We start from the raw sequence: 25,347 nt of genomic DNA on the forward strand, positions 1-25,347 counted from the left end.
GTCACTTCACCTCTGTTTGCTTCAGTTTCCTCATCTATAAAATGGGGATAATAATAGCACCTCCCTCCCCAAGTTGTTATGAGGATCAAATGAAATAATTTATAAAGCACTCCGCATAGTAACTGACACACAGTAGTGCTACATAAATGTTAGCCGTCATCATCATCATCATCATCATCATCATCATCATCATCATCATTATTAGAAAAATAGCTGAACAAGTTATTGTATATAAATGTAATAGAATACTGCACTATAAGAAATTAAGGGAAGTTTCAGAAAAGTCTGGAAAGACTTCTATGAACTGATACAAAGTGAAGTTAATAGAACCAGGAAAAATTTCTGTTGTTCAGTCATGAACAAGTTTTCAGCCATGTCCAACTCTTCGTGACCTCATTTGGGATTTTCTTGGCAGAGATACTGGAGTGGTTTGCCATTCCCTTCTCCAGCTCATTTCACAGATGAGGAAACTGGGACAAACAGGATTATGTGACTTGCAGGGTCACAGAGCTGGTAAGTTCCTGAGGCCAGATTTGAACTCAGGAGATGAGTCCTCCTGACTTTACACCTAGCACTCTATCCACTGTGCCACTTAGCTTCCCGATAACCAAGATTAGTTTATACAGTAACAATACTGTAAAGGTAATAAACTCTGAAAGACTTGGGAACTCTGATCAACACAATGACCGACCACAATTCCAAAGGACACATGATGAAACATACTATCCACCTCCAGATGGGGAAGTAATAGACTCAGAATACAAACCCAAGTGTATTTTCTTTTCTTTTCTTTTTGGTCCTTTCATTAGTTCTTCCTTTTTGGAAATGGATAATGCAAGAATTTGTTTTACATGATTATACATATTTGCAATGAGCTTTTGTTTATCTTGACTTCTCAATGAATGGGGGAAGGGGCTAAGGTGAGAAAGGAAAGAGAGAATTTGGAATTTAAAATAAATGATTTTTAAAAATTCCTTTCTCCTTTCTTCCCTTCACCTTCCCTACCCCTTCCACTTACCCTGCCAGATTTATTTTCCTAAAGTAATTCCTTAACACCCATAACCCATCCACCTCCCCTACCCTGCCTTTAAAAAATCTTCAGTGTGGAGGCAGCTAGGTGACGCAGTTCAAATCCGGCCTCAGACACATAACACTTACTAGCTGTGTGACCCTAGGCAAGTCACTTAACCCCATTGCCTAGCAAAAACATAAACAACAACAACAAAAAATCTTCAGTGTGTCCCTACTGCCTATACAGTAGTCTAGACACCTCAGCCTAGCATTCAAGGCCCTCCACAATCTATTTCCAAAATAATTTTCCAGTCTTAATTCACATTATCTCCCTCCAGTACTGTTTCATGGATTTCAGAGCCAAAAGGCACTTAGAGATCCAATCCAACCATTTCATTTTATAAATGGGGAAACTGAGGTTTAGAAAGAGTAAAAGACTTGCCAAAATCCTACTTAATAAATAACTAATCCCAGATTTGAACGTATGTCTTCTGACTCCAAATTCAATATTCTATCCATCATGCTCATGCTGTCAAATGAGAATAATCAATCATTGTTCCAGGCCTAAAAAAAATAAGAATATTACTATTTCTGGATATCTGCTCTCCCTGCCGGGAATGCCTTCCCTCTTCCTTCTACTTGTCTAAGTCATACCTTCCTTTAAGTTCCAGTTTCAAATGCCACTGCTGCAATAACAAGTCTCCCATGACCAAACCAGTGATTGCTCCCTCTAAACCCTTACATCATTTACTGCCTGTGTTAGTCATTTAGATGGAAAAAGCATTCATTATACACCTCGTTATGTGCCAGGCACTATGTTAAGGACTTTACAAATATTATTTCATTTGAAACAACAACTCTATGAGGAAGGTGCTATTATTTTCTCCATTTTACTTTTGAAGAAACTGAGACAGAAGTTAAGTGACTTGCCCAAAGTCACACAGCTAGTTAAGTATATTAGGCTGGATTTGAACTCAGATCTTTCTAACTCCAGTACCAGTTCTCTATCTACTGAGCCACCTAAATGCCTACTTGGCACTTAGCCAGCCAGTGCTGCCTTGAGTTATTAGCTATATATCTTCTTGTATATATGTTCTATCTTCTCAAGCAGATTTCTTTAAGCCCCATGAAAATAAAATCCATATGTCTAATACTTCTTTCCGCTTTTTAAGGACACTGATGAGCAGGCACTCATCCTAAAGATAATGACCAGGATGGGGAGGGGACTAGGGACCATGCAATGGAAGAAGTGGTGGAAGAAAATGGACATGTTTAACCTGAAGAAGAGAAGATTTAGAGGGACTTCTGAGTATTTGAAGATAAATGCTGCTTGGCCTCAGAGAACGTGGTAGAAGTTGCTGAGAGAAGAACTCAGGTTCCTTTTAAGGATATACTTCTAAACAATCAGTCTATACTACAAGTAGACTAGGCTGCTTCAGAAGACAGCAAGATCTTGACCACTGGAGACTATCAAATAGGAATTGGATGATGACCACTTAGCAAAGAATGTTCAAGAGAAGACTCCTGTTCACAAAGAAGTTGAACCAGGTGTCTTCTAAAGTCATGGGATCAAAGGACCACAGGATTTCTAGAAGAATCTGAGAAATCATCTAGTCCTTTCCTTTTACAGAAGGATCCATCCAGTTTTTCAAGTCTGTGTTTCTATAGTTTGTATCCACAGCATCTAATAGGTTCTCTATTCAGAATGGACACCAACGCTAGGGACACCAAGAAATAAACAATCTTTACTCTCTTAAAGAACATACATTCTGATGGGGAAGACAAGAATATATTTAACTATAAACAGAATAAATATAAAATAGTTAAATACTAAGTGGTTTGGAAGAGAAGACATAAGCAGTGGGAGAATCAGGAAAAGCCTCATATAGAAGGTAATGCCTGAGTTGTATCTTGAAATAAGAGACAGAGGTAGAAGTGAGGAGGAAGTACACTGCAGGCCTGGGGAGCAGAAGGTCAATTATGAGAAACACAGAGAAAGATTAGAATAGAGTGTAAGAGAGGGAACAACAAGGCTGAAGAAACAGGTTGAATCCAGGTGATAAACAGTTTTAAAAGTTAAACAGAATAATTTATATTCGACCTTAGGGGCAAGAAGGAAGAAACTGGAACATACTCAGCAGGTACACAAGATAGAACTGAACTTAAACAAAATCACTTTGGCAGCAATAAGAGATTTGAGACAGAGAGACCAATTAGGAAGCCATTACAATAATCTAGGACAGAAGTGAAGAAGACCTGAACCAAGGTGACAGTTATATGACCGAAGAGGAGAGATGTTATGGAGACAGAAATGGCAAGATTTGGCAACTGAGTAGAGATGTGAGGAAAAGGAAAATGACAAGTCAATGATAAAGCTGAGGTTATCAAGTAGTGAGACTAGAAGAATCATGATGCCTTTGAAAGAAAAAGGGAAATCTGGAAGGGGGGTGGATGTGTTCTCTTTTGGACATATTGAATGTAAAATGTCTGATGATGTGGGAAGCTGATGTGTGTGTGGGGGGGGGGGGAATACAGAAGGGGGACCAAGGAACAAAGCCTTGGAAATGCCCATAATTAAGGGGCATGATATGGTATGCAATTCAATTCAATGGAAATCAGCAAAAATATCAACTAAGACAATTAATGGCTTCAGCAAAGTTGCAGACTACAAAATAAACCCTCAAAAATCAAATGCATTTCAATAAAATCCAAAAGGCAATAATATAGGCAAATAACCACAGAATGCATAAAGTATCTGGGGATTAATCTTGGAAAGCATACAAAATAGGTGTATATAGATTCAATCACAAAATGCTCCTTAAAGAAATAAAATGAAGGACAACTTAGATACCTGGAGTTCAGTGTTCATGGCTAGGCTGTGCCCAGAAAATAAAAATGACTATACTACCAAAGTTAATTTACACTTTTAATGCTCTACTGATCAAATTATCAAAGGGACACTTTATAGAACTTGATAAAATAAAATAAAAATCATTTTATGAAACCTAAAAAGATCTAGAATTTCAAGAGAAATGATGAAAAGAGTTAGGGACAAAGGGGAAACAGCACTTCCAGACCTCAAAATAGATCATAAAGCAGCAGTCAACAAACCATCTGCTACTGAACAAAAGAGGCTGATCAAAAGAAGAAACTAGACAAGGGAGTATCAGAAACAATGGTACTCAATAATTCAATGTGGAAAATTTAAATTAATTAGGAAAGAACCCCTTTTCGACCAAAATTGCTAGGCAAACTGGAAAGAAGCATGGCAGAAAACAGGTTTAGACTAACACCTTAAGCCATATTTCACAATATATTCTAAATGGAAATGTGATCTTAATATTAAAGATCATACCATAAAAAATATTAGAAGAGAAATATACCTCTCATAGCTATGGGCAGGAGATAATTCTTAAGAAAACAAGGGGGGTGGTATCAGTATCAGAGGAAAGAAGGAGGGGCATTCAAGAGATGTTGTAAGGGTGAAATCAATAGGCATTGGCAACAAGCAATCAAATAATAAACATGGAGTTGAGAGATAATAAGGAGTCAAGGATAACACCTAGCTGGAAAGCCTGGGTAATTAGAAGGATGGTGGTAATCTACACTGTATTAGAGAAGTTAGGAAAAGAGGAGAGTTTGGGGAGAAAACAATGACTTGTTTTAGACATATTAAGTTTAAGATGGCCAGAGAAAGAGGCAAAGGCTAGGAGTAATCCACGACTGAAGTTTGGGAAGGGGTGAGTAGCAATAGTAACAAAGGGAGTAAAGAATTGAGAAGTAAAGTGTAGATTTGAACTGGTTAAACCACATCATGGAAATTGATAAGAGAGTTAAATGAAGTCAGAGCAGTAAAAATAGCCTAAGAAAATACTGAAAGGTGGAGGATCTGGAGGTCAAGATGAGGGTGAAGGTTAACTTTAAGAGGAGAGAGCTACTGAGGGAGACAGAATGACAGGAAGTTATAGTCAGACTGAAAAATGTGAGAGTTTTTAATAAAGGAGGTGTAACATTTGTGGTTAACAGTGAGGTCCAGGGTGTGATCATCCCTTTGTACAGCTAAGGCAAAATGTAGGAACAGGCCATGGGATCTGAGGAGACTGAGGACTTGAGAGATTAGGAAGTGTCAGCAAGAATGCTGAAGTCTGCTAGTATAAAGGCAGGAGTTGTGGAGAAGAGGAAAAGTCAGTCGGGTACTGAACTTTTTGAGAAAAAAGTAGGAATTATTGAGGAAATGGGGGAAGGTGTTTGGGAGTGGGGTGAATGACAGCTGTCATAAACTGTATAGGATAGGAAATTTTAATACAGTAAATGAAATTCAGAAGAGTAGATGGTTTTGAGAGCAGGTAATACTGGAAGAACCTGAATTTGGCCATAGAAAGCAAGTAGTGTTCATATTTTCCCTAGCAGGATCAGTGTTTTGCAGAATGCAAGTGAAGTTAGTGGTAAAGAAGATGGCTAGGAATTCAGTGTCCTCCAGAAGAAGCTAAGTTTCTTTGAGAGCAAATAAGATGGAAGAAGTATGAGAGGCAAAAGATCCAGGATGAAGGGAACAAGAATTCCAAGAAACACGATAAAAAGGATAGGTAGGGTTAAAGTGGGACATGAGAAGAAAAGGACAAGGATAGGGATGAGAAAACCATAGGGGAGGGATGGGGTTAGCTTGCTTCTAATTATCTAGAGGTTAAGTAATATAGGGATAGGAAGAATGACCAGTGGCGAGAGTTTGTTAACCATATAGACAGTAATGGCAGCAGAATAATTACAATGCTCACAGATTTGAATGGGGTATTGTCACACAAGGACACTGAGCAGGAACCAGACTGCCCCACCTGCTGTTCTTCTGAACTTGATGGACACAGATGGGGTAGGCATCAATGATATTACACACAAAATAACAAATGCTCTGTAGGTAGGGCTACAGTCAATAGTCAATAAAACCTACAAGGGTCTCTTTTAGGGCTCTCTGGTTGCAGAAAAACCTGGTCTACGGGGACAGAAAGAATTCCTTGTCGAGAGACTCCAGCAGCTTCCTTCCCCTCATAAGGTTCCAGTGTCCTCATCTAGGAGATGAGACAACCTCCTGGCCCTTTAGAGAGAAAAATCATCTAATGAGATCTTTTTAATGCCCTGAGACCCTTAAAACTTGAGATTCCATCTTCTGAAGGAGGCCGTCTGGATTTTTCTATTGAAAGGCAGCATGGTGTAGTGGAAGATTCCCTGTGAAGCACAGCACCCCACTCTCTGAATCAGCAAACTTGGATAAAAAAAACTCATCCCTCCTATATATGGGACTGCTGACATCCTTTTACCTATCTGAGCGTCATTTTCTTCATCCTAACTCCTAACAGCGTGTTACTGAAGAAAAGCTGTAAACCTAAAAACACTACATATTAAGTATTAATGTTATTATCATTACCTACCAATCTTCTAACTCTCCTTCTAGTTCTAAATCCTATGACCTCTCATCCTGAATAGCATTCCCTTTCACCCAAAAAGGTTCTCAGTACTAAAAAAGAACTCTTATAGGGAAGGGAGAGTTTGTAGCTCGCCAACGTATCTTTCTGTAGGCTGCAGGAATAGACTGGCTCAAACCATCAATGCTAATTTAGTTTGAGTGGACATAGAACAAAAGAGAACCCACTGCTTTGGGGGCATGCGAAGGTACAAATCACCACTGAGTAAGTGACTGTGAAATTCTTATAAGGAGCCTGCTCCCTGTACACCACTCATACCTTAAGACAGTCCCAGCCACTGTAATCAAAGAATATTGCTAAAGTGACAAATGTCTTGGGGTCAGGAAGAGACTGGACATTAAGAGGGAAGCAACAGGCCATTTGAGACCACAGAAGACTATGAGGCATTCAAGAAAATCTTATTACGGCTGAGAGGGTCTTGAAGTAACAACAGGCAAACACAGGCTTTTTAATCCCAGTGTCCTCTGATTGCAGGCACAGGGAGCTGAAGGAAAGGTAGGCCTTAGTTACATGATAAGGGTCATGGGGCTGCCCAGATACCTAAGATCCAAGGCAGCTACTCTGCTGCTGCTCTTCCTTAGACTGTAACATCCTGTTCTGCCCACCCTTCAACCCTCTGGTTTCAGGAAAACAGCCCTGTTTACAAGCCTCTTTACAGGCCCTACTTCTCTAGACATGAGTGCGTTTTATGTAGCAGTTTTTCCCCCCAGAGGTGACCAGAAGAAGCTAATTATATGTGTGAGAATTGTTGTTAATGTTACTGTTGCTGTTCAGTCACTTTCAGACATGTCTGACCATTTGTGAACTCTGGGGGCTTTCTTGGAGCGTGGCTTGTCATCTCCTTCTCCAGCTTATTTGACAGATGATGAAAATGAGGCAAACAGGTTTAAGTGACTGTTTAACAGGTAAACACACAGGTAACACTATTTGTTGGGCAGGAGAACACAGGAAGGCTCCCAACACTAACAGGTGTTCTAGCATAACTTTTGATCCAGTCAGACAGGAAGACAGTTTCAAAAGGGTTAAATAAGCTTACTTTATTCTAGTCTAGTCTTCTCAATAGGGTTGCTGATAATGGGAGCACCAACTCCTACAGCATTCCCTAATCATACTTCTTGAAGGAGTAGGCGAGAATAGGAATATAACTCCTTATCCCCTAAGCCTCAATGGGAGCTGGTTGAGGCAAACACAGATTCCCTCCAAGCCTTCACGGTGGCCAATCAAGGCAGGTACATGCATTTCTCTATGCACTACTCAAGTCCCAAAATGGGTTCCCCACTTACTGACCAGTGCAACAGACAAAGAAGACATCTTGCCAACATTAAGCTCACAGGTCAACTTTAGCAAAGCATCATGACCTGGCACAGCACAGGAGTACATTATGTCACCCCCATAATCTCACTGTGCAAGTGTGGTGGAAATGTTTTCAACAATAATTCATGGGAATTATTATCTGTTTTGGCCACGAATCCTGGAACTATTATCTAAAAAGGAATAACAAAATCCTCCTTATATACACTAAAATTCACCTTACTCACGGTGACTTGCCCAGGGTCACACAGTTAATAAGCGTCTAAGGACAAATTTGAATTCAGGAAGACTCATCTTCCTAACTCCAAACCTGGCACTCTATTCACTGAACCACCTAGCTGCCTAATGATGATTGATGATGATAGCAGATACCACTGATAATAATTTATATTATATTTATACCATTTATATAAAAATATCATTATATAAGTTTTGCAAAGTGTTCTATAAATACTATCTCATTTTATCCTCATAACAACCAAGAGTTAAGTGCTACTATCCCCACTTTGCAGATGAGGAAACTGAGACAGCCAAAGATTAAGTGAATTGCCCAGGGTCACACAGCTAGTATCTGTCTAAGGCTGGATTTGAACTCAAATCTTCCTCAAATCTAGGTCCAGCATTCTATCTACTATGCCTTTTAGCTGCCTCCAGAAAAGAGCTCTTAACTACCAGTTCCTTCCTTAAAACTAAAAAAGGGTTCAGAGTACTGCGGAATGGTTACTTAACAAGAGACTAATACTGCAAAGAATGAGCATTTCCAAACCTCTCTAATTCCCAACCTGAAAAATAATTGTATTTCTTCTTCTTAGGGCAGATTCTGCAATGAGGCTTGGCAAGGACAATTGAGTACCCTCATAAATAAGCTATATTCCAAGATTTAAAAGGAAATTTAGTCATCAAAAAAGTTACTGGGCCTGTCCCATGCCCAAAATCAAGACCCTGAAATTAACAGAAGTGTTAAGGGGAAGAGCAAACCACGTCTAGATTCCTGACAGATTTTCTTGGATGATCTACTTCACAGCCCTGGTAAAATGTTAGAGATACTCTTTCAGAAAAGCACTGGCGATAATTCATCTATTAAAAGTAACATAACCTTAGCAAAAACTTCATGCACAAGCCATAAACCCCTAAGCTTCACTGCTATGGGAGCTCACCAGATGCCACCAGTTGTCTTAGAGAAAAATAGTTAGAAATTAGTGGGGTATGGTATGTCTTAAAATTGGGAGGAGGGGAAAGAAGATGATGGTTTATTATACAGAATAATAATTAGACTTGTTCTTCTCCTCCAACCCCCCCCCCAGCAAAACCAGGACTATGGGTAGTAGATTTAAGCTCTGAAAATGGAAGAATTTCCTAACAATTAGAGGAGTATGAAAATGGAATGCACTGTCACACTAAGTCTTTGGGCTCAAACAAGAATATTATGGAGGGGAATTATGTTTGGGTAGGAGCTGGATCCTGAAGTCCCTTCCAACTCTGAGATTCTATTTTTTTCATCATGTCTCCCTCCTGAGGTATGGATAAACCCCTACAGGAGAGAGCTGTGTTCAGGGCCCTCAATTTTACTCTTATTCACTCTCTTTCTTCTTGATCTCAACAGGTTCTACAGAGTCAATCATCATCTCTATGCAGAAGATTTCCAAACTACATATCATGTCTTTGTATCTCTCCCCGAGGTCCAGTCCCATTGATCACAGTTAGCTGGACATCTTCCTGGAATGTATGCCACGTGCATTTAAAATTCAGTATGTTCAAAACAAAACCATCCTTCCAGTGTCTCAGGTGCACAATCTTAGAATTATCTTTGACTCTCCCTCACCCTATACATCCAACCAGATGCTAAATCTCCTCATTTCTACCTTCAGATTTCTCACATCTGATTCCATCTCTTCACTCACACATTTACCACCTTAATTTGCTTTCATCCCATCTCACCTAAGATTATTGCAAAAGCCTCCTAATTGGCTTCCCTGCCTCAAGTCTCTTACCATTTTAGTCTGTCCTTTACACCATTGTTAAAAATTTTTTTCCTTAAGTACATTTATGGAAGAAGTGTCACTCCCCTACTCAGCCACTTCCAGAGACTTCCTAATGCCTCTAAGATAAAACAGAAACTCCTCTGTTTAGCTTTAAAGTCCTATATAACCTGGTCCCAACCTATCTTTCTAGTCTTGCTAAGCATTACTTTCCTTCAGTGACTCTGAAATCCAGATAAACTGGCTTTTTTTCTCTGTTCCTAACACTGGGCACCCCATCTCCTATAATCAAACTGGCCTCCCCCTTCCCCGTGCCTATGAGTAGATATGATGACTGATTTATTCAACCTCACCACATTTAAAGTGCTAAGGTACCCAGTCAATCAATGCAGTCATAGGCTTTAGACTTAAAGCAAAAAGACCTCCAAAGTGGAAATGATACTAGACAAAAATCATGTTCTGAGAGGCTGAGGAAACTTGCCCAAGAATCATCTATAAATTATCAAATGAACTGATATGGTATAGATTTAAGAGGATGAAGCAAACCGGACATTCCAACACACCCCTGAGGAATGAAGTTAGGACTGAACTGTGGCTAAGAAAAGAAAAGGATCTTCAGCTCCACAGGTAGAACAGAAGAACTGGGCTGAAGGAAGTCCTGAGAAAAGGTTAGCTCTTTGCCAAGCTTCCCCTCGAAGTGCCTGTCAACTGACAAATGATATAATATAATCTTACTATTTCATTACCCAAACATTTTTTTACTGTATTTCACCTCAGCCACAAAGAGACCAAGGGTTAACAAGAGACAAAGCGAAATGTAAAGTTAGGCAGAGAGACCATTCTTTGCCTAAAGGTTAGGAGCTCAGAACAATTGTGACTGAACTCATAATCTTTTATCAAAAATAAACTCCTTAGAGGAGAGATCCATGTGGCTATTTGAAATGATTATACTGTCCCCTCTGCTTAAACTAAGCTAATTACTATAACAGGATATTATACCTGGAATGCATTCCATCCTTACCTCTACCTCATAGACTCTCTCTTTTTTTAGATACATCTCAGGCACCACCTTCTTCATGAAGCCTTTCCTGACCTCCCCAACTGTTAGTACTCTCTCTCTCTCTCTCTCTCTCTCTCTCTCTCTCTCTCTCTCTCTCTCTCTCTCTCAACTTTGTATGCATGTGCATACATACTTATTAACTTTATATTTATGCTATGTGTGTGTATATATACTTGAGACGTCTCCACATTAGTAATATATAAATTAGTCCTAAGTAAAGATTATTTCATCCTTTGTATTTCCATCCCCAGCACCTAACAGAGTGCCCATCACATAGTAGGTGTTTAAATTGTTGATTTGTACATACAGACATCTCATCCCCTAACTTCCCTCTTTTTAAGGTATTACCATCCTTCTGGGGTCAAAAACTAAGAGTCATCCTTGACTACTCACTTTCTTTCATCCCCTCCATATCTAATTAGTTGACAAAACCTATTGGTTCTACCTCCACAGCTAGAGACAGCGAGTGGCACATTGGATAGAACACTCAGCCTGGAGTTAGGAAGCCCTGACCTGAGTTCAAATCCAGCCTCAGACATTTACTGGCTGTGTGAACCCAGGCAAGTCACTTAACCTCTGTTTGCCTCAGTTTCCTCAATGTAAAATGGTGATGATAATAATAGCACCTGTCCTGAAGAGCTGTTGTGAGGATCAAATGAAATAATTTTTATAAAGTGCTTAGCACAGTGTAGACACTATATAAACACCTATTCCCTTCCCTTCTACAGCATCTCTCATATCTGTCTCCTCTCCATTCATACAGCTACTCCCCTAAGTCTCAGCATCAATCCGGACTGGTTTGCTGCCTCCAGCCTCTATAATCCATCCACTACACCAATATCAAAATGAAAATTTTAAAGCATGCGTCTGATCTCGTCACTCCCTTGCTCAAGAAGCTTCAGTGGCTCTCTACTATCTTTAGGATAAAAGACTAACTTCTCTATTTGGCATTTAAAGTCCTTAACAATCTGGCTCCAATTTCTATTTCTAGATAGCTCCCCTCACTCACTCTACACTCCAAGCAAATTGGTCTATTGCATATTCCCTCTACAAAACATTCCATGTGACACTCCCCTGTCTTTACTTAGGCTGTTTTCCCCTTCCCCCAGCTTTCCATGGTTATAATAATGCTTTCCCTCTGCCACACTAGCTTCCTTTTTAAAATTCAGCTCATGTGCTACCAGGGCACTTTCCTGATTGCCCATACTTGGTAGGGCTCCCCCACACAAATTACTTCGTATTTGTTTTATGCAATTTGTATTTACTTTTCTTTGTAAATGTGCTGCTGCCATCACCATCCTTCAATAAAATACAACCATCTTAGGGGTGAGTACTGTTTTGTTTTTTTCTTTGTACCCTAAGGTCAGACCTGGAACACACAGGTGCTTAATCAATGCTTGCTGAACTGCATTTCTCTTCTAGTTCTGAACTATATGTTACTCTACACGTGAGTTTATAAAACCATTCTCCATCATATGTTGCAATTATAGTGGTCTGATGAACATGGGCATTTCAAACAAGGAAGAACAGAATAGTAAGAGAATCTTACATGAATGAAGCAGTAAATGACTAGATATTTTAAAAATGGATGATGGACTCCACAGTATAACACAATAGAATGGGCTCAATCTCCAAATGACAGCCAGAAATGCACTACTCCCAAGAACTGTCTGTAGATTTCACTTAAGGAAAAAGACCCCATTAGCAAGCTGGTTTAATTAAAGATTTCACCCAGGGGAGAAACCAAAGATAATGCAAAGGGGGAGGCATGTTCCATGGAAAGTTCTCAATTCAGGTCACAGCTTTAAGAATGAATTTTAAAGGCACACAGAGGAAAAGTGAGAACAGCACAAACAAAACTAAACCTAGCAACATGTCAAGCTGTTTGGACATGGTTTCTAATCTAAAATAAGGAGGCTGCTTTAGTTACTCTACTACAATTTCACCTGTCCTCAGCCAAGCTTCCAAATTAGAGAAGGGAGGGCAAAGAAAGAAAGGGAATTCTTCTATTGCTATTTAATGGTTTTCTGGAGCAGTTTTTGTCTAACCCAATCTTATGCTGCACAAAATATCTATTTCAGAAATATTTATTAAATGAAGAAACAAATTAACAAAAGAAAAAGCGTATGACCTCTTAAGTACAGTGGCTGTCTTCCACCACTCACAGAGAATGCACACCGGAAGCATACTATGAAAATCTGAAATATATGGGACTTACTACTCTTACTATTTTAAGGGTGAGAGGATGATTTAGGTGGTAAAGGAGATGGGGGAGGGGTAAAGAATTCTTATTGAATTCCCCTAAACCATCCAAGAACAGAAAATCGGGAATCTCTCATTTTGGAAATGGCATAAGATACTAACATTTAGTCAGTCACTCTCTTCAGTAATCAGGAGGCAGCTGAAAGGGGGGGGAGGGAAAGGGTATGCTAAGCAGTCAGCTGGACAGCAGGGAACAAATGTACTTTTACCATTTGAATATGGGCTTAATTCGAGATAGGAGGCAAAATTAACAAATGAGCTTTGGGGAGAGAAACTGACTTCTGGAGAAAATGAACTCAATCACCCCACTAACCAAGGGCAGGGAAGAAGAGGAGGTCATTTCCCCTCAGAACTTCTCCAGACAACAGAGTACCGATGAGGGAAAAAGGGGCCTGAGGAGAACTAGTTGCTGCTTCCTACAGTATCACCTCTTAATGGGGTGAGGACAGTGAGCAGGCATCCTATGCAAGTATACAGTGTATTAACTGCATTGGCTTAACTATTTATTAATCCTGGACCCTGGTGACCCCCACACGATCCCCTTGCACATGTTCAAATGCTGACCAGTACCTAACCCAAAGACCAGGCTGTTCCTCCCTGCCTGAGCTACAGCTTATCCCAGGGAGCTGCTCTTTCGTGCAGATCAGTGGCATACAAGGAGCACAGATATGATAATACTTCACACTCTGGGAGTTCCAAAGACATGTGCTCACTTTGTTAAATCCCCACAAAGTGCTTCCTCAAACAGCTGCAGCTCTCCTTAATTAGTCTCTACAGGCAATGGGCATTAATGATTTCAGCCGGATGCCTAACTGGTTACATGGAGGTCTCTTCTCTCGTCTTACCCTGCCTCAACCCAAACAGAGAGACATGTGGTGAGAGGTAACGAAAAGACCTCAACTGGCTGGCTGAGTCTTTTGTCAATGGTACTACCTAAAAAGCAAAAATAATCAGTTTTATACTACAATCATATTTTTAGTCACAGAGTTGGAAGGAATCCCAGATGTCATTCAATCCACACAATAACTGAACTATCCATTAAAAATGGTCATTTTGCCCAATCATTGATTTGAAAACCCCCGGGGGGAAGGGGAGGGAGGCAGGGAGGAGTGGTTTAGAAGGTGGGGATAAACATTTAATATTTTCCTGAGGCTGTCTATTCCAAAGAGAGCTAATGGTTAGGAAACTTCCCCTTCTATGGAGCTGAAACTTACCTACTTGTAAATTCTATTCATTACCTTCTAAGGCCAAGCAAATGACATACTTATGGTGTCCACATATAACCCTTTTTTTAAAAAAGGCAATTGGGGTTAAGTGACTTGCCCAGGGTCACACAGCTAGTAAGTATCGAGTGTTTGGTCTGAGGCGGGATTTGAACTCAGGTCGTCCTGACCTCATAGCTGGTGCTCCATCCACTGCACCACCTAGCTGCCCCTAGCCCTTCATATTTCTGAAGGCAGTGAAGTCAACACTACATTTTCTTTAAATTGTCATCAAATTAAACATAGCAGGCCCCACCCCTTTACAGCTTGTCAGTGTCTTTATTAAAACATAGCACTAGATCTAAAATTACTACTCTAGATATGGGCAGATCGTAGCAAAATACACCGGAAAATAATTAATGCAGACAAAGATGTCAATGACTGACGGCCAGCACCTTACACTGACTCATATAGAGTTTGCAAACAAATAACCTATTACTCTTTTTTTTTTTACACATGAACTTTTTTCAAGGAATATTTCCTCTATCCGATACATGTACAGTTAATTTTTTGAACCAAATACAAGACTTTCTATACATCTATATTAAATGTCATTTTATTAGTTTAAGTCTATTGTTTTACCCTGTCAAGAACTTTTTGGATATCAATTTTGGACACCTGCAAATTCCACAATTATGCTATCTTCATCCAAAAATGTTGAATAAACAACTCTCTGTGCCACCTAAAACTTCATCCAAAAATACTGAACAAACAGGGTCAAAGAAAGGATTTTTGAAAGACTTTCTCTGACTTCTCCAGGGTAATATCAATAAATAAATTGCCACTCTTCAGGTTCCCCTGAATAATCAATTCCTGATCACACCTAATCACACCATTATCCATTATTACATACATCATCTCCACAACTATCTCTGAAGACTTTGTAAAATCATTTGCTGAAATCCAGACATCATGACTATGGCCTTGACAAGATCATTTATTTAGTAATCCTGCCCCCAAAAAGGAAACAAGGTTAATTTTACATGACTTGCTCTCCATGAACCCCTGCTAGCTTGTGGGACATCAGTTAATTAGTATTTGCTAAATGCTTACTATGTGCCAGGCACTGTGTTAAGTGCCCAGGGTTCGCCCTCAAGGAGCTCAAAATTTAATGGGAGAGAGAGACAACAAGCAAACAAATATGTACAAACAAGCTATACAGAGGATAAAGAGGAAATAATTTACAAAGGGAAGGCACTAGAATTAAGAGGGATCATCAGAAAAGGCTTCCTACAGAAGGTAGGACTTGAAAGAAGCCAATGAGGAGGGAAAGCATTCAGGCATGAGGAAGGGCCAGAGGAAACACCTGAGCTGAGAAATGTACTATCTTGTTCTTGAACAGCAAGGAGACCAGTATCACCAGATCAAAGAGTAAGAGGAAAGGAAAGATTGTATGGTTTAAGAAGACTGGAAAGGGAGAGAAAAGGAGGTTAGATTATGAAAGGCTCTGAACAATGGAGAATCTTGTATTTGACCCCAGAGGTAATATGAAGCCACTGCAGTTTGAGTAGGAGAGTAACAGGATCAGATCAGAGCTTTGCAGTTGAATGGAGGACTGAATGGAGGAAAGAATGGAGTAAGGAGAGACCTGAGTGATGCAGACCCACTAGTGGACTATTACAGTAATCTAAGTGTGAAGTAATAAGGGCTGCACCACCATGGTAGCAGTATCAGAGGACAGAAAGAGGGAGTTTTCAAGAGATGTTGCAAAGGTGAAATCAATAGTTCTTGGCAACAAATCAGATATGGAGGGTGAGAATTCATAAGGAATCAAAAATGACACCTAGGTAGAAAGCCTGGAGCACTGGGAGGATGAAAGTGCTATCTACAGGAAAAGGAAAGTTTGAAAGGAGGGAAGGTTTAGAGGGAAAAGATAATGAGTTCTGTTTTAGTCACACTGATTTTAAGACATCTACTGGACATCTAGGTTGAGATGTCTGAAAGGCATCTGAAGATAAGAGACTAGAAGTCAACAGAGAGATTACGGCAAGATAGATAGATATGAGAATCATCAGCATATAGATGATACTTAAATCCATGGGAACTGAGGATATTGCCAAGTGAAGTAGTAAAGAGGAAAAACAGAAGACTGCCCAGGACACAAACTTGTGATAAACCCACAGTCAGTAAGCATGACCTGGATAAAGATCCAGCAAAGGAGACTGAGAAGTGGTCAGACAGGCAGGCAGAGAAAGAGGAGACAGTCCCGAAAAGCTTGAGAAGAGAGAATCAAGGAGAGGGTGATCAACAGTGTCAGAGGCTACACATAGGTAAAGAAGAAAAAGGATCGAGAAATGACCATTAGAGAACTGTTACGGAATTGTGAACTCATCCAACCATTCTAGAGAACAATTTGGAACTATGCCCCAAGGGCAATCAAACTGTACATACCCTTTGATCCAACAGTACCACCATTAGGCCTGTATCCCAAAAAGATCAAAAGAAGGGAAAAGTACCTACATGTACAAAAATATTTATAGCAGCTCTTTTTGTGGTGGCAAAAATATGGAATCTGAGGGGATGTTCATCAATTGGAGAATGTCTGAACAAGTTGTGGTATATGAAAGTAATGGAAAACTATTCTGTTATAAGAAATGATGAGTAGGTAGACTTCAAAAAAACCTGGAAAGACTTACATGAACCGATGCAAAGTGAAATGAGCAGAACCAGAAGAACACTGTACACAGTAACAGCAACACTGTACAATGATCAACTATGAATGACTTAAATCATTAAGATCTAAGACAATTCCAAAGGCCTCACAATGGAAAATGCTATCCACATCCAGAGAAAGAACTGATAGAGTCTGAATGCAGATCAAAGCACACTATTTTCACTTTAAAATTTTTTTTTGTATAGTTTCTTCTTTTTGGTCCATTTCTTCTTTCATAATATGACTAATATGGAAATATGTTGTACATGATTGTACATATATAAACTGTATCAAATTGCTTGCCATTTTAGGGAGGGGAAAGGGGAGGTAGAAAATTTTGGAACTCAAAAATTTTTTTTAAATAAATGTTGAAAATTGTCTTTACATGTAATTGGAAAAAATAAAATGCAATCAGAAAAGGTCATTAAATTTGGCAATTAAGAGATCATTAAATCAGATTGTATGCCATCTTGCAGAGGGGGGAGAGAAGAGAGGTGGCGAGAAGTTTAAACTGAAAAGCTTATGGAAGTGAATATTGAAAACTAAAAAGAAATTAATTTTTTTTAAAAAGGCCATTAATGCCTTTGGAGAGAGCAGTTTTGGTGGAATATTAACGTCCAAATCTGGATCGTAAGGGGTTAAGAAGAAAATGAGAAAAGAGAAAATGGAGAAACCTATTATAGACAGTCTTTTTAAGAAGTTTAGAAGAGCACTAGAGATAGAGGACATAGTAGGAACAGAAGGATCAAGTGAGGGCTTTTTCAGGATGAGGAAGACATGGGAATGTTTGTAGATCGAAAGGAATGAGCTAGTAAGACAGGGCAAGATGACAGAGGGAGTAATCTATTGGAGGAAACCAGATGGAACGGAATCGCTTCTTCAGGTACAGTGTATAGCTTTGGTAAGGAGTAAGGTCACGTCATCGTGTGAGACAGGTGAAGGAGGAAACAGTGACAGAAGGCACATGAATGATATGAGATTTGGAAGAGGGAACTCACAGAGAATGGCCTTGCTTTTTCTCTGTAAAATATGAGGCAAGGTTCTCTCTCAGCTGAGAGAGTGGGAAGAGGGAGAGCCATGAGAGGTTTAAGGAGAGATCAAACAAGTTTGGAAGAGCCACTGTAGAGAGTGATACAGTGGATTAAAAACAAGAATAGAGAAGGATTACCTAGCAACAGTGAGGGCCTAGTTGAGGTTACATAACATAAATTTCTAGTAGACCTAGTTAGAACGGTTGTGTGATTTTTCTCTACTTTTTTGTTCAGCAGCACATGTATAGGCACAAAGGTGACAAATGGTGACTAATCCCAGCCATGGCAGGGCATAACCAGTATGATAAGAGGGCTAGGGATTCAAGAGAAGAGTATGGTGTAGAGTTGAATTGGTTCACCAAGGGGTCAAGAGGGGAAAAGAGAAAGTGGCTAGTGAAGGGGAGGTGGTCTGGGAGAAAACTGAACGTTTAAAGAACTGAAGGTCACAGTTCAGAGAAAGAGTAAGGTTTTTTTAAGGGAAGGCAGAGAGAGAGAGAGAGAGAGGTGAAAAGCCAATAAAATATGACTGGATAAGAGGATTCCAGAATGCATGAAAGTGGAAGTGGCAATTTGTGGATGATGGCAAGATTAAGGGTATGAACATCACCGTACATGGCTAAAGCAAAGTGGAGGAGTAGCTCATGGGAGGTGAGTTGTTTGAGGAATTAAGTGATAAGGGTGTTTGAGGGATGATCAATATATATGTTGAAGTCCTCTAGCACGAGGGCAGGAATTGGGGAGGAGGTATTGAACTCATTAAGGAAGGAAGGGAAGTAACCTGGAGGTCTGAATACAACAGCTACCAGGATTTTGATTGGATGATATATATGAATAGCATGAACTTCAAAGGAAAAGAAGCTACTGAGTGATGGAGGTAGGGACAGAATCCAGAAATGGAGATACAGATCAAGGAGAATTCAACCAGTAAACCAAGAAGAATGAGTGAAGGTGAAGCCAATACTAGAAAGGGTAGCCAGAGAGACTGTGTCATTAGGACCTGGAAGATGGAAGAAATGGGAAAGAAAAAGATTTAGGACGAAGGGAAGTTTGCTGCCTATGAAAGAGGCATTCTACAGGGCACAGTGGAAGGCCTGAAATCTGGGTGTAGGAAGGTTAAGGGAGATGAGAACAAGGAATCATGGAGGGGGGGAGTGAGGAATGGGGTATGGATGATGACTTATAAGGGTTCAGAATCACTGGAATGTCTAAAGCATGCCCAACCGTGAGAATGTTTATCACTGAATGAAAGGTGACACTCTGCTTCCCACAGGAAGCTGGAAATTGAGCTAGAGAAAAGTTCAGTATGAGATGGCAGGCACACTACTCTTTCCTCAAAAAATTGGAGACTAGGCAAGAAAAAGGTGATGTGAAGAAAGAAGTCCTGTTCCCCAAGAACTTTTCCCTTTGTCTTCCCTCAAGGGACAGGTCCAAAAGAGGATGGAAGACCCAAGATCAAAGGAAAGACTATTCCTTTTTACAGAGATTCTCCACGTCCCCGTTGGGAAATCAGGCAGGCAACATGAGGTACGAAGTTGCTTTGTGCTGACACAGATCAAGTCCTTTGGGGCACACATGGAAGACGCCTGGCCCCACCCCTTGTGCCTTCCCTCAGGGGACATGCTGTGTCCAGCAGGGGATGAAAGCCACAACACAAAGTGCAGAATCAGAGAAACATTTGTCTCCATTTCTCACCTGAGGAAGAAGGGAATCGGGTAGCAGCAGGAAGGAGTAGACTCCCAGTGCAGGTGGAAGTGGCTCAGAGGCAGATGGAAGACTCTGACAGCCCCTTACTATCTTTCCTCAGGGTACACACTGTGTCCAGCAAGAGACAAGAGATGCAAAGTACACCATCAGAGGAGCGTGGTACTTCTCCCATTATCAAAGATTCCTCCAAATTCACAGGATCAGAGATTTGAAGCATGAAAGGACCTTAGCATTAACCCTGTCCAGCCTTAATCCCCATTTCACAGAGAAAAGAAATTGAGGCTCAAGAGAAGCTGAATAACCTACCCAAGGAATCCCCAGAAATCATCTATTCTAACCCCCTGAAGCTGCACAAATGGCCAGAAAGCAAGAAAGATAAGACATGACAAGAGCCTGAATAACCCAAAAACTAACTTTTAAGGTCCCTTCCAATTATAAGATTTAATGATTCTATGAAAACTAGTAATATTAATAACATCTGATACTGATGTACTGCTTTAAGGCTTAAAAAGCACTTTATTTATACTTTCATTTGATTCTCACAACAACCCTGTGAGATAAGAATTATGGATATTATTATCGATAATGCTTAGGCAATCACATCTACAAATGAAGTATCCTGATATAGAATTCATGTAGGTACCCTGAGGACAACTAAATACCAGGTGGCTTTTGAGTTTGCCATTCAATGTTGAGACTATCAGTTTTTTACCTATCTGGGTTTTCCATTCTCGGTCATCCATTTCTATTCTAGGGTGCATATTAAAATAAATGTAAATAAATGTAGTACAAAGTGCTGTGAGTTCCAGAGACAGACAGGGAATTACCAGCTAGATTCAAGAAGGCATCATGAAAAGTTAACATTTCAGCTGGGTCCTGGAAGTTTGGGAAAGATTTTAACAGGAGGCAATGTAGGAATAAGAAGATATTCAATTCAATACGGTCAGAATTGAAGATTGGTACAAGGTGGGCAAGTACAGGGTGAATCATCCATTTTGGGTGTGGTATTTAGGACACAAAGGGAAGTACTACAAGAAATCGTCGAAAAAGTAGAATGGAGCCTGATTGTGGAGAGCCAGGAATGCCAGATGGAAGGAAGACCCTGGACTTTATTTGGAAAAATCCTTAAAGTTCAACCATTCCTGCATATTCATTTTATCAATGAGGAAATTAAAGCCCAAAGAAGAAAGTGGCCCGTTAATAGTCACAGAAGCAGAGGATGTCAAAATTAGGATCTAAATGAACCCTGATCTCTGGACTCCAAATTCTCTATTCTTTCAACCATATCACATGTCTTCCATGAGAACATGAAATCAGATGAATAAAAGAATGGTGGTTTTAGACATGTTGAAATTAAGATGTACTAGTAGACATCTAGTTTTCCTGAGATACCTGGAGATGGAAGTCAGGCTCTTAGAAGAGATACCAGGATTCTAGCCCACAGCAGGAAGTATAAATAAAGAAGTGCTGTCTCACAGTTGACTGAATTCTGCGTACAGCCAAAGATTTAACTTAACTAAATTCTTGGATACCAGCTACCTTGGCCGTCCAAGATGTATTTGCTCTTTTAATATGTATTAAATTCCAGTTTCCAGACCCCAAATAATTTCAGTATCTTTATTATCCCTAATCCTATCTGGTTCCTGTCTTGACTCCTACTGGGCTCAGCAAACATCTCACTACTCTTAAACAGCTATTGCCTATATTCCAGTGTAATACAGAAATACATATCCTACTGATTCTTAGAAGGCTGAAAAATCTAACTTCCCTTTTAGAACAGTCTACTTCCTGCCCCCACTACCAAACAATAGCCAGGAAAAAGACTGAGGGCATAGAGCAGAATCAATGGCTCCAAAAGCTATCAGAGGGGCAAGAGAAAAGAAATAAGACATTGAAAGACAAAGAAATGGACACTGAAGTTTTACTTTAATTTTCAAGGCATGCTGATGATTCAGTCTTTCTATTTATATAGCACCATCAATTCATACAAGCCTTGACAATAATTCTTGCCAAATACACACAATCTTTAGTCCAAGAAATAAGACATAGGAAAGAGCTAGTGAATGCTTTTGTTTTAAGGAATGCTGGCTGAACTAAGCATCAATTTCATTCCACAGACTCCACTGCATATCTAAGGATCTCCCAAATTTATGTGTCAGTCACAAAGGGGATTAAGCCTGAGAATGTACATAAAGCTATACAGTCCATTCTGTTTTTAGTAAAAGAACCCAAAGACCCAATTCCAATGAAAAGGAGTCAAGCTCACTGCCTCATTTAAAGAAGGATGGCATGGTATCCATTTTAGTCTAGATAGCACTACAGAAAGAAAACCCAAAAGATTTATTTCTGATTCAAACAGATTTCTAAATCATCACAATCTCTCCCTAGGACAAGGTGCATCAACATACCTAAGTATCTTTCTTGTCCCAGGACCATTGCAGTAGCCTAACAGATCTTCCTTCCTCTTCCCTTTCTCCCACAAATGTGGCCTTCACACCACTATCAGTCATATCGTCCTTATGCAGAGCTATAGTCATATCAGTTCTCAACTGAAAACTCTAATTTAGTCTTTCTCTACTGTCCATAGAATAAATTTCAAACTCCTATGCCTGACTTCAGACTTGCCTTCCTCCCATCACACCCTCCCCAATCCAAAAAGTGTCTATTAAGCACCTATTACATGTAAGGCCCTGTGCTTGAAACTCAAACATAAAACAGAAAGCGGTTCCTACCCATAAGGAGCTTACATTCTTCTGGGAGGGGGGTGAGGGAAGGAAGAATATATCATGAAAACAGATAAACACATCCTTGATAATTTAAGAAGAAAGAGATGAGCACTTATAACTAAAGTGTTAAGAGGCAGCATCCAAGCTGAGTCTGCGATTCTAAGAAGCCATGGGGAAGAGAGAGTATATGCTGAGTTCGGGAACATAGTAGACAAATAGTAAGAAGGTTGGGTGCTGACATGAAAGTCATGGTATTCCTCTGAGTTGTTTTTCCATTAACTATCTACACTTCCATTCCCGAACTTCCTGAGCAGACTTCTCACACTGGTAATACCTCCTTCTTATCCCTTGATTGGTTAGTTCTTTCTGAGGGAAAGGGGGAAGGGAAAGAAGTAAACATTTATAAAGCTTTAAAATTATTATCTCATTTGATCCTGACAACAATGCTTCAAGGCAGTTGCTATTATTTTTCCCGTTTTACACCTGGGGAAACAGGCAAAAAAAGGTTAAGTGACTTGTACAAGATCTCACAGATAACAAGTACCTGAGGCCAGATTTTCACTCAGATACTGAGTATGGGCTGATCTGTATATAGCCAATGATGTCCTGTCTTTGTGATTTTGTAAATTGGTGACAAGAAAGTTTTATTGGCTGTTTGCCTGGATCACTTAAAGACAAGTGCCTTGTCCTGATGATTTACTGAAGTCCATCCCAGATTCTTGATCCTCTGGTGGCTGACCCAGTGGACTACAAAAGAAAACTCCTATTTTACAAGAGAAAGAAATTGAGTTATACAAAAAAGCAACTCTTTTCCCAGAGATTTAGAATTGGGCAAAAGCAGAAGTTCACATGATGTTTTCTGCCCCATAAATAATTCCAGAAGTGCCCTTTCTGGGATGACAGATTTGAGATACTGATTCCCTACCTCATCACCCAAGACTCCTAACAGATTCTGCCATGGTGAAAACATATATGTCCATTCCAGTTCTGGGATCCCTCCTGAAAAACCAGAATATTTCAGAAGTAGGGAGAAGAGGAATGATTTAATTTAAAATGATTTAACAAAGGTCTCAGAGTTAGTCTACAGTAGTCTCTGTCTCCCTCAGTATCCAAGGAGGGCCCCTGGACCTATCCAAGAACCTAGGCTATTGAATGGCACAAGTGTTATTCTGTCTCCTTGGATGTGGCTCTAGCAACCAATCCTTCCCTGCATTCTAGGAGCCCCTGACATGCATGGTTCTCACTGGTTTTACTCTGGCCTTTGCCCATGGGAACAGCTGTTGCCTGGCACCAGGATCCAGAGCTGATCCTCCTGTGCTTCACAGTTTGTTTAGAGGTGCAACTGTGGTGATGTTAAAAAAAATTATACACAAATTATGATCTTCCAGGTAACCCTACAGTGGCTGACAGGACCTCAACTGAATGTTATGATCTCTCTTCCCTAAGTGGCTGCCCTACTCTTCACAAGATAAGCTTTCACAGAAGGTGCCTATTGCCCCATGGGGACTGGGCTGTAACCCTTGACTCTTGGGTGATACGGGTAAAAACTGATCAATTAATGGAGTGTTAATAATCTTCATGTACAACTCCCTCAATGAGAAAGAGTCTAAGGAGATTCTTATAATGCTTTCACCCAAATCCAATGCATTGATTTTATTCATTTCAAAATTCCCAAAATAACATACTTATATAAATTTAGCAATTACCAAAACACATAAGTCATTCACTCTCACAAGTGAGCTGTAACAATGAGCAACTAACTAGTCTAGCAAGCTGTGATATGGCAGCATTATCCACAGGCCCAGCTCCAGGTTTCACTCCATCCTAGGAATCCATTCTCTTCTTATGATCTATCTTCTCACTTCTACCTCCTTAGCTTTTATCCTATCATTCTGTCCTGCTTACTTCTTCTAGGCTAACAAGTGAATCAGAAATCATCTCTTTTAGTTTTAAAGATTCAAAGAGTCCTAGAGTTAGCTGTAAGAGATCTTAGAGATCACCTGGTCAAACCTCCATGATGAATAAATCCTCTCTACAGCATTTGAAGTCATGTGGCCTCTTACCTTGGCATTTCCAGACATGAGGAACTCACTGTAGAACTAGGCAGTCTAACCTATTGTTAGGTGGCCCCAACTATCATGAAGTTGGAGCAGAACAAAGTAAGTTCCTCTTAAATCTCAGAAAAACTAAAGATAAGAGTCATGCCATACAAACACTAAGTTTTGCAATATCTGGTGCAATGTGGCTTCTAAGTACTTGACAAATACTCCTGACTGGCCTAACATATGCCATTAGAGCCAACGTATGTTATTTCAGGCACACAGTCCTCTAGGAAAATCTCTTAACGAAGAGTTCCATCTATTGTGTGTCCATCTGGCCACTTCCTAGTCATCTTCAAGCTGCTATGCTCCTATACTCCAGACCTTACTTCTGACCTAGAAATCAAGTTTCTACTCTAGGACCCTGGTTTCAGATTGGTGAGCATTCATTATTTCAACCCAGACCCAGAGCCATCATGCCATTTCCTGGTCATCTCATAGCATGCCAGCACATACATCTATCTTCACGTTCCCACTTCCTACTTTTCAACTCTAGCTTTGAAAACAATGATCAAATCAACACCACCCTTCCTGGAAAAGCCACGTAAACCAATTGCCCTCTGACTCCAGTTAACATTCCCTTCTCACTTCCCTACCCCAAACACTATTCCCTTATTAAAATATAAGCTTTTTGAGGACAGGGACTGTACTATCTTACTTGTTCATATTCGTACTTGGCACAGAGTCTAGCACACATCATTCATTCTTTCATAGTATACTATCCTTGGATAAGATTTCAAAATAACCCTGGCTGCGTCACAAGGCTGATTTC

The 25,347-nt window shown here is 40.0% G+C and overlaps 1 protein-coding gene across 1 annotated transcript in view; it reads right to left on the minus strand.

Annotated features, from left to right (window-relative positions):
* ZC3H3 (zinc finger CCCH-type containing 3) overlaps window positions 1-25,347 on the minus strand; it is a 524,599-nt gene that overhangs the window by 363,970 nt on the left and 135,282 nt on the right.

The sequence above is a fragment of the Phascolarctos cinereus genome, unplaced genomic scaffold, assembly GCF_003287225.1.
Source record: "Phascolarctos cinereus isolate Bilbo 61053 unplaced genomic scaffold, phaCin_HiC Scaffold_4;HRSCAF=312, whole genome shotgun sequence".
NCBI lineage: Eukaryota > Metazoa > Chordata > Mammalia > Diprotodontia > Phascolarctidae > Phascolarctos > Phascolarctos cinereus.